This window comes from Schistocerca americana, chromosome 4 (assembly GCF_021461395.2).
Source record: "Schistocerca americana isolate TAMUIC-IGC-003095 chromosome 4, iqSchAmer2.1, whole genome shotgun sequence".
Taxonomy (NCBI): domain Eukaryota; kingdom Metazoa; phylum Arthropoda; class Insecta; order Orthoptera; family Acrididae; genus Schistocerca; species Schistocerca americana.
In genome coordinates this window covers 552855964-552874011 of record NC_060122.1, presented here as the reverse complement: position 1 = coordinate 552874011, position 18048 = coordinate 552855964, and the positions used below count along the sequence as shown (strand labels likewise).

Here is an 18048-nt window from a genome sequence, read left to right as displayed (position 1 = left end):
ACGAGCAGCTGGGGTCTTTCATGGATTCGGCATTAGGTGTGTCCCTGAACTCTGCTAATTTGAAGGGCAAACAAGATATTGACCCTAGAATTACCGGAATTAAACGGAGGTTATTACGAGGGAAACAGATCTCTAGGTATAGCCTGCGCTGCGGGCTCGAACCTAAGATCTGTTTGCCTGTGGTACTTCTTAGTCACATATTCCGTTACTTTCACGATACTGTGGTGGGGTGGGATGGTGGTAGTGGTGGGGGGGGGGGCATTTGGGTATTCATAAAACCATTGCTAAGGTTAAGGAACATGTTTCTTGGCCTACCTTTTATAAGGATATTCGGAGATTGGTGGGGAATGTGAAAGCTGCAAGAGCGTTAAGCCCAATTCCAACTCTAGTAATGGGCTTTAGCAGTCGACTAGGGAGGATTGTCCTATGCAAAACTTTTTATCGATTACCTAAGATCCTTTGCTCGTACTCTTGCTGGTAATTGTCCTGGGGATTGTTGATGCCGTTTCTCATTTCTGCAGGCTGAGGAGCGGTGTTGCGGCTGCTGTGCAATACCTTCTGAGTTTTTCGACCACCTAGGCCTCTTTTGGATGATAATACCCCTTTTGTTTTCTAGTTTTGATATTGGAGGTTGACCCGTGAGCATTCACTTCCAATGTGTTTAAAAGGTTTTTGAAAACGTCATTCACCACTTCACCACAACTAAATACTACCCATCAGCTGCCTTTTTGGAGCGAGTCAGTCCTAATTTGAAGGCGGCACTGATGTTTTTCATGGGTGTTCTCAAAGAAGTGGGATCTTTCGATACTCTGACTCAGTTTCACGTCCAGTAGGTCCCAATATGAGTCTCTCAAGGCCTCCCAGCCTCACTTACATATGCGTATCGGCTGAATTCCCCTATAGCTAACTTATGGCCTATTAATGACCTTATTCCAGAACAGGTTAAACCAGAAATTATTTAGCAGAGTTGCGGGAGGGTGAGACGCATCCTCCAGAAAGCCCATCAGAATTCAGCGAGGCGATGCAATGGGAGTTTTGTGAGGAACCCCAACGTCGCATTAAAAGGGAAGGCGATTTATGCTAGCAAATAGCAGATGTGTCACTTGTGTAAGCAAAAGACCCAAAATCATGTAGTTCCAAAGAAACGACGAAACAAGCCAACGGTGTTTCTACTAATGCCAGGAAATTTACTGGATGTAAGACATTGTTCCCAACATTAGTAACATCCACCGTCAATATGTACCCACAGGGTTATGATTAACAGACATGATACACGTTGACAAATAAATCGGAAGAACATCTCGTGTGCCAAATTCTTTATTTGTATGTAACAATATCCTAGAAAGTGGCGTAGTAGATGTCAATCAGTCGAACCAATAGCCACATATGTACTACACACACGTACAGGACTATGAACTTAGAAACGTCCATATGGAAATCCAGCAGAATAAAACTAAAAGCACATACGTATTGACATAGAGTAAGGCAATGAATTCAAAAGAGTCTGCAAGAAGGCGAACACATGCAATAATTTACACAAATATGACAAAGGCTTAGCCCCTCTTTATATGTCCTCTCCAAGCGAGGCAAATATGGCGCCATCAGTCCATACCCAACAGCAATCTATCTGAAGTCTATCAAAACTAGACATGATGGTCTTAATGGGAATTCCGCGATCGTTCATTAAATAAAAATAAGGCGTTTCAGTCTTTGATCGCTATTCTTTATTTTCAATTACCGGTTTCGATCAAAGACTGAAACGACGTATTTTTATCTACCTGAAGTCATTTTACACATAATGCATACTTCATCTATTAAAACTCCACGCATGTAAACTACACTGCGATAGTGAAAAATCCATGTACAACCAAATTGTGTGCCCAAATGGCTCATGATACACTGAAAATGAAGACTAAACCCACTTCCAGTTACTAATGAACCAGACTCAACCATACACTTAAAACAAAAATAAAAGTCGCAGTTGAAGACATTTGTTGTATAGTATAACATCAACCACAACAAAGTCACAACAGAACACAGCACAAGCACAGACAAAGTAGTAAAAGGGCAAACACCAGTCACATGGGGAACATCCAGACAAAAAGGTCCACTGGTGAACATTTAAAATATGCAGTAACCATAAACTACAAATGAACTTAGTAGCTACTTGTAAACAACATGTCAACCACCAAACTAAACATTTTTATCCAAGCACCACAGAAACAGTAAAAACATAAGAACTTTTAAAAATATCCAAAAACTAAATACATACACACACCAGGAACGACAAGTCATAGGAAACATCTGTAGGTCTTTAAAAACATAAAACGACGAAACATTTGAATACCTACAAAGCAAAGAGTGGCATACACATCATCAACTGAGGGCTTAAAAAATTTGCATACGGAAGGTAAAGTGACGCCACATGGATAGTTTAACTACCCACAACATGAAACTTCCGGACAGACAAATAGTAAGTACTATCACCATACCAGGAGCGTCGGACAGTAATGACTTAGTTCAGTGGAACAAATGAGGAGGCCGTACGTGCTACATATACCACCTACAATTCGGGAAACACCCATGTGCCACAACAACAACAAAAAACATAGTAATCACCGCTGTTGGGATTAATATACACTCCTGGAAATGGAAAAAAGAACACATTGACACCGGTGTGTCAGACCCACCATACTTGCTCCGGACACTGCGAGAGGGCTGTACAAGCAATGATCACACGCACGGCACAGCGGACACACCAGGAACCGCGGTGTTAGCCGTCGAATGGCGCTAGCTGCGCAGCATTTGTGCACCGCCGCCGTCAGTGTCAGCCAGTTTGCCGTGGCATACGGAGCTCCATCGCAGTCTTTAACACTGGTAGCATGCCGCGACAGCGTGGACGTGAACCGTATGTGCAGTTGACGGACTTTGAGCGAGGGCGTATAGTGGGCATGCGGGAGGCCGGGTGGACGTACCGCCGAATTGCTCAACACGTGGGGCGTGAGGTCTCCACAGTACATCGATGTTGTCGCCAGTGGTCGGCGGAAGGTGCACGTGCCCGTCGACCTGGGACCGGACCGCAGCGACGCACGAATGCACGCCAAGACCGTAGGATCCTACGCAGTGCCGTAGGGGACCGCACCGCCACTTCCCAGCAAATTAGGGACACTGTTGCTCCTGGGGTATCGGCGAGGACCATTCGCAACCGTCTCCATGAAGCTGGGCTACGGTCCCGCACACCGTTAGGCCGTCTTCCGCTCACGCCCCAACATCGTGCAGCCCGCCTCCAGTGGTGTCGCGACAGGCGTGAATGGAGGGACGAATGGAGACGTGTCGTCTTCAGCGATGAGAGTCGCTTCTGCCTTGGTGCCAATGATGGTCGTATGCGTGTTTGGCGCCGTGCAGGTGAGCGCCACAATCAGGACTGCATACGACCGAGGCACACAGGGCCAACACCCGGCATCATGGTGTGGGGAGCGATCTCCTACACTGGCCGTACACCACTGGTGATCGTCGAGGGGACACTGAATAGTGCACGGTACATCCAAACCGTCAACTAACCCATCGTTCTACCATTCCTAGACCGGCAAGGGAACTTGCTGTTCCAACAGGACAATGCACGTCCGCATGTATCCCGTGCCACCCAACGTGCTCTAGAAGGTGTAAGTCGACTACCCTGGCCAGCAAGATCTCCGGATCTGTCCCCCATTGAGCATGTTTGGGACTGGATGAAGCGTCGTCTCACGCGGTCTGCACGTCCAGCACGAACGCTGGTCCAACTGAGGCGCCAGGTGGAAATGGCATGGCAAGCCGTTCCACAGGACTACATCCAGCATCTCTACGATCGTCTCCATGGGAGAATAGCAGCCTGCATTGCTGCGAAAGGTGGATATACACTGTACTAGTGCCGACATTGTGGATGCTCTGTTGCCTGTGTCTATGTGCCTGTGGTTCTGTCAGTGTGATCGTGTGATGTATCTGACCCCAGGAATGTGTCAATAAAGTTTCCCCTTCCTGGGACAATGAATTCACGGTGTTCTTATTTCAATTTCCAGGAGTGTATATATAATAAAAAATGAGCAGTACAAATTAGATTCTGAATGTTGTTGTGTATGGACAATGATAGTATATTTTTGTTACGTAATTTTATGATCTGATTTAGCCCGATTTTAGTCACACACTGAGATTTTTGTTTTCAGTACTCTCATAATTTATTATCGTGCTGTGTTCATTGGAAGAATCCTAAGGAAATGCAATCCGAAAACAAAGGAAGTAGGTTACACTACGCTTGTTCGCCCACTGCTTGAATACTGCTCAGCAGTGTGGGATCGGTACCAGATAGGGTTGATGGAAGAGACAGAGAAAATCCAACGGAGAGCAGCGCGCTTCGTTACAGGATCATTTAGTAATCGCGAAAGTGTTACGGAGATGATAGATAACCTCCAGTGTAAGACTCTGCAGGAGAGACGCTCAGTAGCTCGGTATGGGCTTTTGTTGAAGTTTCGAGAAGATACCTTCACCGAAGAGTCAAGCAGTATATTGCTCCCTCCTACGTATATCTCGCGAAGAGACCATGAGGATAAAATCAGAGAGATTAGAGCCCACACAGAAGCATACCGACGATCCTTCTTTCCACGAACAATACGAGACTGGAATAGAAGGGAGAGCCGATAGAGGTACTCAAGGTACCCCCCAGCCACACATCGTCAGGTGGCTTGCGGAGTATGGATGTAGATGTAGATGTATGTTCCCATATGCAGGGGCCTGAGGATGACGCTTTTTGGCGTCGAAACTAGTAGTTAATGTGCAGCTGCTGTCCCACTGGCCTCGATTGATTAACAAAGGCGTAAAAAATTAAAAGGAGAATGAGATTTTCACTCTGCAGCGGAGTGTGCGCTGATATGAAACTTCCTGGCAGATTAAAACTGTGTGAAGGACCGAGACTCGAACTCGGGACCTTTGCCTTCCGCGGGCAAGTGCGCTACCAACTGAGCTACCCAAGCACGTTTCACGCCCTGTCCTCACCGCTTCACTTCTGCCAGTACCTCGTCTCCTACCTTCCAAACTTCACAGAAGTTCTCCTGCGAACCTTGCAGAACTAGCACTCCTGAAAGAAAGGATATTGCGGAGACATGGCTTAGCTACAGCCTGGGGGATGTTTCCAGAATGAGATTTTCACTCTGCAGTGGAGTGTGCGCTGATATGAAACTTCCTGGTAGATTAAAACTGTGTGCCGGACCGAGACTCGAACTGGGGACCTTTGCCTTCCGCGGGTCGTGAATCGTGCGTGGGTAGCTCAGTTGGTAGAGCACTTGCCCGCGGAAGGCAAAGGTCCCGAGTTCGAGTCTCGGTCCGGCACACAGTTTTAATCTGCCATGAAGTTTCAAATTAAAAGGATCTTCGGTCGAAATCGCTTCTAAGACGTTCGTAGCTCTACGTTGTGCGGTGCTACGCCACTCTTACAACTTCTATGGCACTGAAAGAGATGAAACCTTTAGGAACGTTTTGTAAATTTGAAAAGTGCTTTACTGCACAGTGGTTCACTTTCGATAACTTCAGTAGTTTGACGAAGAGAGTTGGAGATACAAGGAATCAAGGAAATGCAGCTTCGTCGAATTCTCTTCATAACGCTAAGATATAAAACAGTCAACGAGATTCCTTGGTATTACTGAACTATCTTTCATCTTGTACTTTTTCGAAATACAGCTCTCTTTCCTGGTAGTAAGGGACCTGTGGGATGTAGCATATTAATAAAGAACCGTGCCGCAGGAGTCCCGCAGTGAACCCGACCGCCGTGTTCTGGTCGGTTAATTTGGTAATCTCGGTAACTTTGCTTCCGGGGCAGGGAACGTCTCTCACTGCGCACAGCACGAGCCTCGCTCCAGGGTCCGCACGCCACCGCAGTGCCGGTCCCTCGCTCCCCGTACACTCGTTGTGCGAGTCCACAAACTTTTCTGCGAGATTTCCTCCGAGGAACGTAATATCCTATTCACCTGCAATATCACATTCGCGGGTGGCGTTGGAGATCGCATATATCCTTAACTTACATGGCCATTAGCCTAGTTTATTTTCTAAACCCACTTTGTGCTGTGAAATATGAGCAAAGTGGCATAATGTCTTCTTCGGAATAAGGCAGGAGTTTATACTACAATGTAACAGTCTTTATAGCGCCTTCGAGAGGTTAACTAAAGTCGGCGATCACAATGGTTTCTCGCCATTAACAGTGAAAACTGTAGGCGAATTATGAGATTTTTCCAAGAAAGCTCTTGTTGTCTAATTACCTGTATCAGAGAAAATAATACTGCAGGTTTAAACTATCCTATGATTATAGATGAATAAATCAGTAACTTCATCTGGACTCCTTTTATTTTGTTCTCTTCTGTAACAAATGTGTCCTTGACAGTGAGTTGCTAATAGTTTTGTATTGCCGTGGGCACTTCCTCCTTTACAAACTGCATATTGCAACATAATAGTGTCTCTCAGTAAGTCCAGGCTTGTAAATAAAAGCCGATTTCAGAAGCTTGTACAACTAATTGGCTTGGTTCGCAGCATGCGAAATATCGAGTGTCGGTTTGGAAGCTCCAAGTATAAGTTTTGTTCAAATGGCTCTGAGCACTATGCGACTTAACTTCTGAGGTCATCAGTCGCCTAGAACTTAGAAATAATTAAACCTAACTAACCTAAGGATCACATCCATGCCCGAGGCAGGATTCGAACCTGCGACCGTAGCGGTCGCTCGGTTCCAGACTGTAGCGCCTAGAACCTCACGGCCAATCCGGCCGGCACACCTAATTGTCATCGCCTTTAAATGCTGGTATGTGATATAGCAGTACAATATTCGTCGTTTCGGGAATTTGTGTCATACCATTGTTAGGGCAAACACGTGTGCACGCGATTCGAGCTGTTAACATAGTGGCGAGCACCGGAAGAGTAATCTGAGCTTGCACCTAGCGCAACAGTATCAGTTCGTTTGAAAGCTGAGATTAAAACGTAAATTTATTTGTTCTGTAGAAGTGGTTTGTCTGTGTACGGCTTCACAAACAAACTATGTTTATTTGTAAAGAAATAATTGCAATTATTAAGTGGGAAGGAATTAGGAAATGTGTAATACACGTATTTTTGGGGAAGTTGCTAATATTATAAGCTGCACAATGAAGTGTCTATGTGTACAGTCGGTTATCAGCCATAACAATACGCAGACGTGTCTGCTATTATCCCGGTGATGTAATCCAGCTATAAATGTGGTGGTGGTGGCGGTGGGTCCTACAGCTACGCACAACTACGGCGCGAGAACAGTTGTATTGCTGTAGATCGCACGAGCGAATAGTGAACCAACATCAAGAATATTTGGCCTAACAGGAGAAGGCATACTGTGGACTAGATACAGAAGTTTAACAGTGAAACAACTATAGCTTTTTTGTCAGAACTGTAGGTGAATCCTTCCTTTCATTCATAGTGATGTTTTGAAAACAATAAAGTCTTGCAGTTATTAATTCATTAGCTGTGTCGTCAATTGTTAATACCAATTAACTGTTTCATTCTCATTACCACAAAAGTAGCAGCCGTTGAAGTGTAAAATTTTGTGATCACTAGCAGTAACATTAATTGATAGTAGTGAATTAACTATCAGTGAGCGTGATACCCTGCATAATTAACTTAAGAACTGGCTTAGTATTGTATACAAATATGTGTCATGACACACTGCACTCTAACTCATACTAGGTTTTATTCAAAATGTTCAAAAATGGTTCAAATGGCTCTGAGCACTATGGGACTTAAGATCGGAGTTCATCAGTCCCCTAGAACTTAGAACTACTTAAACCTAACTAACCTAAGGACATCACACACATCTATGCCCGAGGCAGGATTCGAACCTGCGACCGTAGCGGTCGCGCTGTTCCAGACTGAAGCGCCTAGAACCGCTTGGCCACAACGGCCGGCTATTCAAAATGTATTTAATTATTTGGTATAGCAGTGAAGTGCTCTTGGTAGTGTGGCTGTGTTTCCATTTCTGTTTCATTTAGTATTGTTTCCATTCTTCTTTGCGATCGTTAAAACTCGCGCGAAGAACAGCGTTGCCTATTGTTTTGCTTGATTTGTTTTCATATTCAAGCCACAGTTGTCTGGAAATTGAGGAAAAACTGATTTATTTGTTACTACGGAAAAATGACGTGTAAATAGTTGCATGTCACATTTTATTGTTCATAACTGTTTAATAATTTTGATAATTACATTAATATTAATAATTACTTCTGCAACAGTTCTAAATTCGTGAATAAAGCTACTACATACCCCGCTTGAGCAAAGAGCGTAGCCTAGCTTTTCCAATCATGTGATTTAGCTGACAGCGTTCCGCGATTGTACGTCCCACATAATTTCATTTTAGCTACAAATGTCCTGAATATCATTACTGAAAATCATCAACCAGAACGCCTACGGCTACATCTACAGTGTCATTTTGCTAAATGAGAACAAACCGCAGGAAATGATTCCTGAGAGGATAAGATAAAACTTTGAAAAATTTATCTATTTTGTACAATTTCTAAATAAATAGTTCCACTGAGAGAGGATGAGCAAAAACACTAAACTACATTTTACTATGTGACATCAGAGCACTGTTTTTCATTTTTCTCAAAATATTACTTCGTTGTATCTGAAGAAGAAAATATCCTTTTAATTACAAAAAATACGCGCATTCGGTTTAATTATGCAATGATTTGACAGACTCTCACACACTACAGTTGATGTTTTACATTAACAATTTCCCGTCTTCTATTTGTTCCACGTACACGTACGTTTGTTGATTCCTCTTCACCCAGTACTGGAGGATTGTGGTCATCATCAATAGGTGCCTCAAAATCCTCATCCTCTTATAAGTTTTGCTGCGTTGTGCAAAACAAAACAGGCTATTATCACACTGGGGATTTTTGTTTGGGAAAGCCTTATTTTATTTTGCAGAAACGCCTCTTTACCTGTCCAAAGCACTGTTCGGTTATCACCCTTTCCTTAGAGAGAAGTCTGTTGTACGTCCTCTCATCAGGTATTTCGTGATTTTGAAACGGTGTCATTAACCATGGCGCAATGCCACATCCTTTGTGTTGTAAAATTAAGGTACTGAACTGGTTCTCTCGCAACATACAGTGCGCATCTGAGATTCTCCACACCCTAGCGTCATGTAGGGGAGACCGGGGCAAGTTGTTACACGGGGTAAGTTGTTACTTGACAATAAAAATTTCCTCGCTAGAGCAGTTTACTCGTTGCTCCGCCAGATGGCAGCACTAAGACCCCCCCCCCCCTTTCCCATCCTACCTATATCAGCCGTCAGTTGGTAATAAGGCGCTAGTGACAGAAAACGTGTTTTTCCTGTGCTGGAGTAATTTTTTTACTCTGTGTGAATTTTTTCATAGTTCACAGGGAATTGCTGATTTGCTGATTTCATTTTAAATTTTGCAACATATCAGTGTCCAACATTCAGGTACGTAGTAGTATACGTTAAACTTCCAAACAAAAATTTATGTTGTTGATTTCGACAATAAGAGAAAATGGCGTAGCATGGGGTCAGTTGTCACAAAGGCGCGGGGGCAAGTTGTTACGGTGTAACAACTTGCCCCAAAGAGTTTTTGTTTCCTTTAATGTAAGCAATTATGTCCATTTACAGGTATAATGCGTAATTATAAGAAGAAGACTGACAGAGGCACTATTCCCAAGGAAACATATGCTGAAGCGGCAAATGAAGTTCTAAGTGGCTTTTCTTCACTGCGGAAAGCTGCCCAAAAGTACAGCATAAATTTTATTTCGCTGCAGAGGTCTTGTAAGCGAATGGAATCGACAAAGGGAGGTAGGCAACTTATTTTTCATTGTCAGCGTCGCCAACTGTGGCGTTGTAGATTATTGGTGTTATATAACGTGCAAATACGTCAGTATATCTAAGCAAATTAATCTCTTCTGACATAACAGATACGTGCAGGAAAACGTAGCCTATAACAGCCTATTACAATTTTGCTTGTCTGCTTACTTTCAGAATCGGGAGAGATGATTGTGCCAAACGTTGGTTATAAGCGATCTCGGCAGGTTTTCTCAGACGAACAAGAAGCAGAGGTGGAAGAATACATTCAGAAAGCTGCTAAGCTCTACTATGGACTTTCTGCGAATGAAGTGAGGAGTCTAGCATTTCAATATGCCGTGAACAATAATGTCAAGTTTCCCGTTGGTTGGAGCAATGTAGAACTAGCTTCCATTGACTGGTTTGGAGGATTCCTCAAGCGAAAGAAAACGCTTTCCATCCGCACACGAGAAGCTACCAGCCTAAGCAGGGCTACAAGTTTCAATAAGCACAATGTAGGGAGATTTCTTACAAATCTAAGTGAAGTTTATGATCGATACAAATTTCAGTGTCAAGAAGTGTATAATGTGAACGAGACTGCCGTCACCACGGTACAAACGCCTGCCAAAATTTTAGCAAGGAAAGGAATTAAACAAGTCGGTGCTATAACGTCTGCTGAAAGAGGAACTCTAGTTACTGTTGCCTTGGCAGTAAATGCGTCTGGAAACTCAATCCCGCCTTTTTTTGCGTTTCCAAGAAAGAACGTCAGGGATTATTTCCTTCGAAATGGGCCAGAAGGTAGCGCAGGGTCTGCAAACAAGTCAGGGTGGATGAGAGGGCAAGATTTTCGCTCGTTCATGCGTCATTTCGTTCATCATTCCAGGGCTACAAGAGAGCGACCGGTTCTCCTTCTTTTGGACAACCATCAATCGCACCTTGATATTTCAGTGTTGGATGTAGCCAAAGAAAACGGGGTTGTCCTTCTCTGTTTTCCGCCACATATGTCTCATAAACTGCAATCTTTAGACAGAGCTGTGTTTGGCCCATTTAAAAAATATATTAACTCTGCATCAGATGCGTGGATGAAAAACAATGCTGGAGACACTATGACAATATATGACATTCTATTTATAGTTGAACAATCTTTGCTTAGCGCTGCTACGCCAAGGAACATCAAGGCTGGATTTTAAGTGACTGGAATATGGCCACTTAACAGTGACATTTTTACAGACGATGAATTTTTGCCCTCTGCCGTGACGGACCGCCCATACAGGGAAGATGAAACTCTGCTTTCTGTGTCTCTTACGAACTCAGCAGGGGATGGGGTTCCCAGCACATCAACAAGTGTGGAATCAAGTCCGAAGCCTTGCACCTCAACAGTTGGTTCTGCAAACTCCATACACACGCATGTGCCACCTGAAGAACTGAGGCCTTTCCCGAAAGCTCCTGCCCGCAAGGAATAAACGAGTGAGTGCTATCCTGACTGATTCACCAGTAAAAGCAGCATTGACAGTTGAGGCAAATAGACAAAAGAAACCTGCAAGACAACGACTGGTGTTGGCGCCGAAAAATAAAAACAAGAAAGCAAAAACGGGGAAACGAAAATGTGAGATCGTAGAATCACCTGATGAGGAAGACGACTGCGTGCGTATTGAGTGTATGGAACCATACTCTCTGTCAAGACCACCAACCACATGGCTACAGTGCACAAAATGTAAAAGGTGGGCACATGATAGGTGTGCGAAGCATGACAGTTTTTTTATTTGTACAAACTGTAGCTCTGATAATGAACTTGATATTTCTTCATCAGATTAATGATGACCGTATGTCAACATTAGTACTGTGTTTGAAGGTTTATGATTTGTTACCACCTCTTGCATTAAAACTAATGATTAAATAAATCTGTGTTATGGTACCAAAAATATGTTTTTTCTTAATTATTATGTAACAACTAACCCCATATAATGTAACAAGATGCCCCACAGTGGAGTAGGTTGTTACATCATACAAGTTAGCAAAAAAGTTGATATAGAGCTTAACAATCTGGGCTTACATTTATGACAAAAATTTCATTGTGAAGACTAAATAATGGGCTAACTTTTGGCATCCGTCCAATCGACATACGTGTTCTGTGTCGAGGTATACGAGATTCCAAAAAAATTTGTAACAACTAGCCCCGGTCTCCTTTGGAAATCAGATCCACAACAGTGCCTTTCTGTTAACCTGCTAAATGTTAGTCATACTGTTGTCTGGTGTATTAGTAAGTCTTAACCTACACCAGTCTGAAAGCCTCGATCCGCTAAATAGCGCAAAAATCTTTTCATTTTGCATTCGTTAGAAAGGGCGCCTCCTCTTCGTTCGTAATTTTTGGGAAGAAAGTGATTCGCCAGCAGCATAATGTTTTTACTGTTAAATCTACGTAAACGTGTACAGTTTATTTCTTCTGTGTTCCTTCGTGCTACGTATAATTTTTTTGCCTTTCGAGAACCACAAATTACGCCATTTTCAATAAAAACACTCGGTAACACTTAACCACAGCCCTACTTTCTCAGGTCGAAGTATGCTACGGAAGTTATAAAAAATGATGATGTTCTCCGCTTGTGAGAAACTTCTCTGGTTTTAATCATACGAAATCAGAGAAAATTCTTTGCTTTGAGCAACTTCAACTCAGCTGAGAACATACTCCGGTGAAGTATGCTCTCAGACTCGCTTTATTCATGCCTACCAGAGAACTTATTCCGAACTTCTGAGTATAAAGTATATTCATAAGACCCAGTATATCTGCTAAAATATTTAGATTTTGTTGCTTTTGTCATTCAAACACTCACAGCATTAGGGATATAAATGTCGATAAGGGAACATATTTTGCACAACATAATTCAGTTATGTCTCATGTGATAATATTCTGGGATAGCTCCGCACTTAGTAAACAGTATTTATTGCACAAAAAAGTTCTTATAGTTTAGTATACGAGTACACATATATCTTCCAGAGGTCTCCGTAAGCGGCTGAGAATTTTAAATACATTCTCACAATACTTTTATTCATCAAAGAAATTTGTTATTATCACTCGACCTGGGTTTGATAGTTGCATGGATGTTCACAAGCATAACTTCAGGAGAAAAATTAATGTGTATTACTCTTTAATTAAAATGTCTTTGGCACCGTTTTGTGACACATACCTATAGAAAATATTAGCAATCAAACCCATAGAAATAATATGTCTGACTGGCAGGAGAATATTGTTCCTGTCTGCAGCTGGTTTTCGGAGTTGCTTCTTCAGATATGCTTTCTGCTATAGAGAATGGAAAAATTGTGTGTTTTGGAACTGAATATTTTACGTTTGTCTATCAGACACGTTTCGCATATTCTTGTTAGACACCGCAAGTGGTTTTCATCTCTACGTTCTTCTCTCGTATCAGTGTTTTTTTCTGTGTGTATTAGATAAATATAGTACAGAATTGTAAGTAACATGTCTCATTAAACATTCCACACTACAGGACGTATCCTGTACCACACTACACGTTATGTTGTTTATATACTGCACACACTCTAGGATTGAGTGTAGAAGAATGTAGATCATAGATTTTTCACCTTCACAACTTCTTCTATACCACAGAGGAATTTCTGGATAGAAATATATATAGAGAGAAAAGCCCGTGAGTGTAGCCTTATACAGGGTGTATCATAATTAATGGCGTAAGCTCATACAACTGAAAGTACACAATACTAGAAGTAAAAATGTCTTTGAAAACATATATTCTAAAACGCATACTTTAAGAACTATGAGCACTTCTTCAACTTCGCTACCGCGAAACACATCTCTTGCTCTCAAGAAGTGCTCATAATATGTGTTTTAGAGCCTATGCTTCCTAATACTTTTTTGCTTCTGTTATTGTGCACTTTCAAGTGTACACTTGTACGATACCCTATCACCCTGCGCAGGGTGTTCGAAAAACTGTGTCGAATACTTTGAGTTGTAATGATACTCATCGGAACAAGAAACGAACGTCCAATAAACATGGGTCCGGAAATGCATACCTTCATAACTTCTGCGATAAACACGTGTTTATAGGAGGTGTTCAACGTGGTGCCTATTCATGATCTGCTCCCCTCTGCCCTCTGGCGTAAGGAATGACGCATCCTTTGAAGTATCCCTGGTTCTTGTTTTACCTGCTCGCACCCTTTGAAGAAGCGCCCCTTTAGTGTCCGCACATCGTTGATGGGCGTGACGCAGACCAATTCCTTCAAGTGCCCCATAACCAAACGTCTAGGGGATGCAGGTCTAGGAAGCTAGCAGGCAGTTCTGAAAAGTGTGCCTCGGATGTTCGTGCACATTGTGACGAAAATGTGCTGGTACGCCACCGTGCATGAACCACATTTGAATTCGTTGGTGTAGCGACACAGTCTCTAGCAAGGTAGGCAATACATTAATGAGAAAGTCGAGATAATACGCTCCAGTTAACCTTTGTGGTAGCACGTATGGCCTTACTAATCTATCGCCGAATACACCTGCCCATACGTTGATTGAGCGCCGCTATTGATGACCGCTTTTCTGAATTGCTTGGGGATTTACATCAGCCCATACATGTTGGTTATCAAAATCACAACACCATTCGTGTGAACCTCGCCTCAACGGTAAATAAAATCTTGGATGTGAACAGTGGATCTGTGGCACACTTTGCAACAGCCACTGACAGAACGGTCGTCTGCCATGATGATCCTGTGGCCTAAGGGCCTGAACGCGCTGTAAATGATACGGGTCGAACAATCGTTCATTAAGTACCATCCATATAAGTGGAACATACCTTCTGCTGTTGTTAAATGTCGCACGGTGATCTCAGGTGTTTCTTCCATCGAACGTGGCACATGCTCCCCCACGTCAGGCGTGCGGATTGTACGGCGCCTTCCACTGTCAGTCTTCCGATACTGTAGATACGATGTAAATGTACAGACAAGTAACTGATTACAATTTCAGGAAAAATGGATGATTTATTGAAGAGGAAAAGCTTGACAAACTGATCAGCTCTGGACCTCATTCAAGCAGTTACTCGGCTTGGCATTGGTTGAAAAAGTTGTTGCATGTCCTGCAGAGGGATATCACCCCAAATACTCTCCAACTGGCGCGTTATACAGTCAAAATTCTGAATTGGTCTAGAGGGCCCTGCTCATAATGCTACAAACTATTTCAATTAGGGAGAGATCCGGCAACCTTGATGGCCAAGGTAGATTTGGCAAGCACGAAGGAAAACAATAGAAACTCCCACCGTGTTCGAAAGGTAAGCCGAGAATGGCTTTCCATGAAGGGCAACAAAACGCTGCGCGACAATGTCGTCGACATACCCCTGTGCTGTAAGGGTGACTCGGATGACAACCAAAGGGGTCCGGCTATGGAAAGAAATGGCACCCCAGACCATCACTCCTGGCTGTTGGGTCGTATAGCGCACGACATTTAGACTGATATCCCACCGCAACCAAGGTCGTTCCCAATAGGACATTGGAGCTCAGTTTGAAGCAGGACTCACCGGCAGGTCTCACCGCTGAGGTCAACGAGATTCCAGGCAGGGCGAAGAAGAGTCTGGAGACGCCCTGGACGGCAGTGGGATACCGACATGACGGCCACCCGCCATATGTCCTGACAACCAGGAGTCTTGGTCTGAGGTCTTTTTTTTCATAGCAGGACCTCTCTGGTTGCCATCCGTGGCACCCTTGAAGCACAGCCGAAAGTCGACGACATTCTACGTCGCGTTCTTTTGTCCTTCCTGAGTTTACATTTCTGCAACATAAAGCCTGACTGCACATGGTGAGAGTTTCTACTGTTTCTCTTCGTGCTTGCCAAACTCTACCTCGACCAGCAAGGTCGCCGGATCTCTCTCCAATTAAGAACGTCTGGAACACTGTGGGCAGGGTTTTCTAGCCAGTTCGTAATTCTGACGATGTGAAGTGCTAATTGGACAGAACTTGGCGCTATATTCCTCGGGAGGATACTCAACAACTCTGTCAATCGATGCCATGACGAATTACTGCTTGCATAAGGGCCGTAGGTGGACCAACGTGTTGTCGTCTTCTTCAGTTCAAAGAAATGGTTCAAATGGCTCTGAGCACTATGGGATTTTAACTTCTGAGGTCATCAGTCACCTAGAACTTAGAACTACATAAACCAAACTAACCTAAGAACATCACACACATCCATGCCCGGGGCAGGATTCGAACCTGCGACCGCAGCGGTTGCGCGGTTCCAGACTGTAGCGCCTAGAACCGCTCGTCCACTCCGGCCGGCTCTTGTTTAGTTTATGAAGCTCATTCTCTTGAAGAGGTTCCGATACTGTGAGCTTTCACTGAGATTCATCCGAAATTTAGACTTCTTAAAACATTACTTTAACACTTTTTTGAGCATTTTAAAAGTGTGAATAAAACATTTGTTTTACATCTCTTCAACCACGTCTCAAAATCTATTTTTTTATCGTCAGAGGTAATGGTACGGCGTACAGGTGTGTATTGTCACAAGTATATACGAGTCTGCTGAACAACGACGTTATTATCACAGAGAAGCTGCATCACGCTGGCGAGTATTGGGGTCAATGGATGTCTGGCCCCATGAAACTGCGACTTGGTTGTCGTCGTCGATGGTTAAGGATCGGGTTAATATGGATCAGGATCGGGTTGACTCGTGTGTTGGATCAGGTGGTTATGGGTTTGCATGGGGATCAGGGATGTGGTACATGTAAAAAATATTTGTATGTGTATTTTTGTGCGTTCTATGTTCGTTAATAATCATACCATTTATCGTGAAAAAGTTATATGTAACACTTAACCAACTAATTTCCGTGGAGGGTAACATGGCAACTTAACACTTTTCTGTCCGCACGTCTCGTACGAATTTATCGGCTTGGTGCCGGCAGCGCATATTCGGATTACTTGGCTTGTCGCCTGCCGCTTGTCACCTTTCTGTTGATGACGAGCTTCAAACACATTGACTATTGCGCGGTTTAATTTTTACGGAAATCCTCTATTTTGCCGTATCGTTCCACAAACTGGAATTTTCAAGTAACTTCTCTGCAAGTTCTACACTGTGATAATAACCATCCATGTAGAGGTGATGCCACTTTCCATAAGAAGGTGTCAATAGTTCCATCACTGTTTTTGCTAAAGGTTGTCCAGCGCTGGAATATACCTTGACTGAGGAAATGTGTCCCGCACTCGAATCAAAGAGCATCCGAATGAGTTTGCCATATTTCGTAATTATCGACGGATTGTAAACTTTAAAATTTAACTATCCACACCACGGTATCATTCCTTGACTTAGATTAAACGTTTCTTTAAACTGTTTGAAAAAATAATCAATTACAAATTGCACTTTGAAAAGGTGGTCGACATTATCCAGTTTATTGTTGTTGTCGGAAAAATGTAAAAATGATAATACTTGTCTGAATCAGTTGCAGGACATCGTTTTGCGAAATATCGGTGTGTCTATCAACGGATTCGTTGACCAGTAATCATCGTTCCATGCTTTTCTACAATTCCCATCAAGGTAGTAAGCCCAAACTATTTTCTAAGTTCGGGTCCCGTAACGTCAATAGATTTGGCAATTTTTTTATCCAGTTCCCTTCTGTTGAAATTTTGACTGTAATACTTGTTGGTTTCGTTGCTAATATATTCAAATAGATCGTTCCCAATATATAATTCTATGATATCAACGACGCTCTGTGTATCTTTGGGATATATGTGTGGACCTGGAGATCCTTCAAATTTATTATTGGTGCTCAGTAAATCACAGTCTGTCTTCTTCGCCTGATTCATCCGAATCAGTTGGCAACCGTAGCGCTCGCCGGATTGTTCTTGGGTGCATTTCACTATCTTCCGACGATTCTGCTTCACTTTCATTTTTTTATATGTCCATTGTCTTCTTCCCAATCGGCCAAGTCGTCCGGAACGTCAGACAAGACGTCCGCGCGGTTATCGTAAATAATCGTATCGTCTCTTTCCTCTGCCATGATGAACGTACACAAGTACTTATAAAAACAAAAAACTTGTTGACGTGTAACTTATTCTTACCTAAATAAAACAGAATGAAAAAGATGCCAAAGTGCTGTCACCGGCCACTGCGCGATACTATGCACACGACACCACTGTGGTGTCGCTGGCTGTTGACTGTTATTTCGTGCATGACACCACTGTGGTGTCGTCGGTTGGCAAAGTGTTAATACCAGTTCTGGACCATACAT

At 43.1% G+C, this 18048-nt stretch overlaps 1 protein-coding gene across 1 annotated transcript in view; it reads right to left on the bottom strand.

Moving 5' to 3' along the window:
* Window positions 1-18048, bottom strand: part of LOC124612927 (UDP-glucosyltransferase 2-like) — a 692550-nt gene that overhangs the window by 609836 nt on the left and 64666 nt on the right. The window contains exon 2 of the mRNA XM_047141425.1: window positions 14632-14752. The gene's annotated coding sequence lies outside the window, so the exon portion shown is untranslated. The remainder of the gene's footprint in view (window positions 1-14631; window positions 14753-18048) is intronic.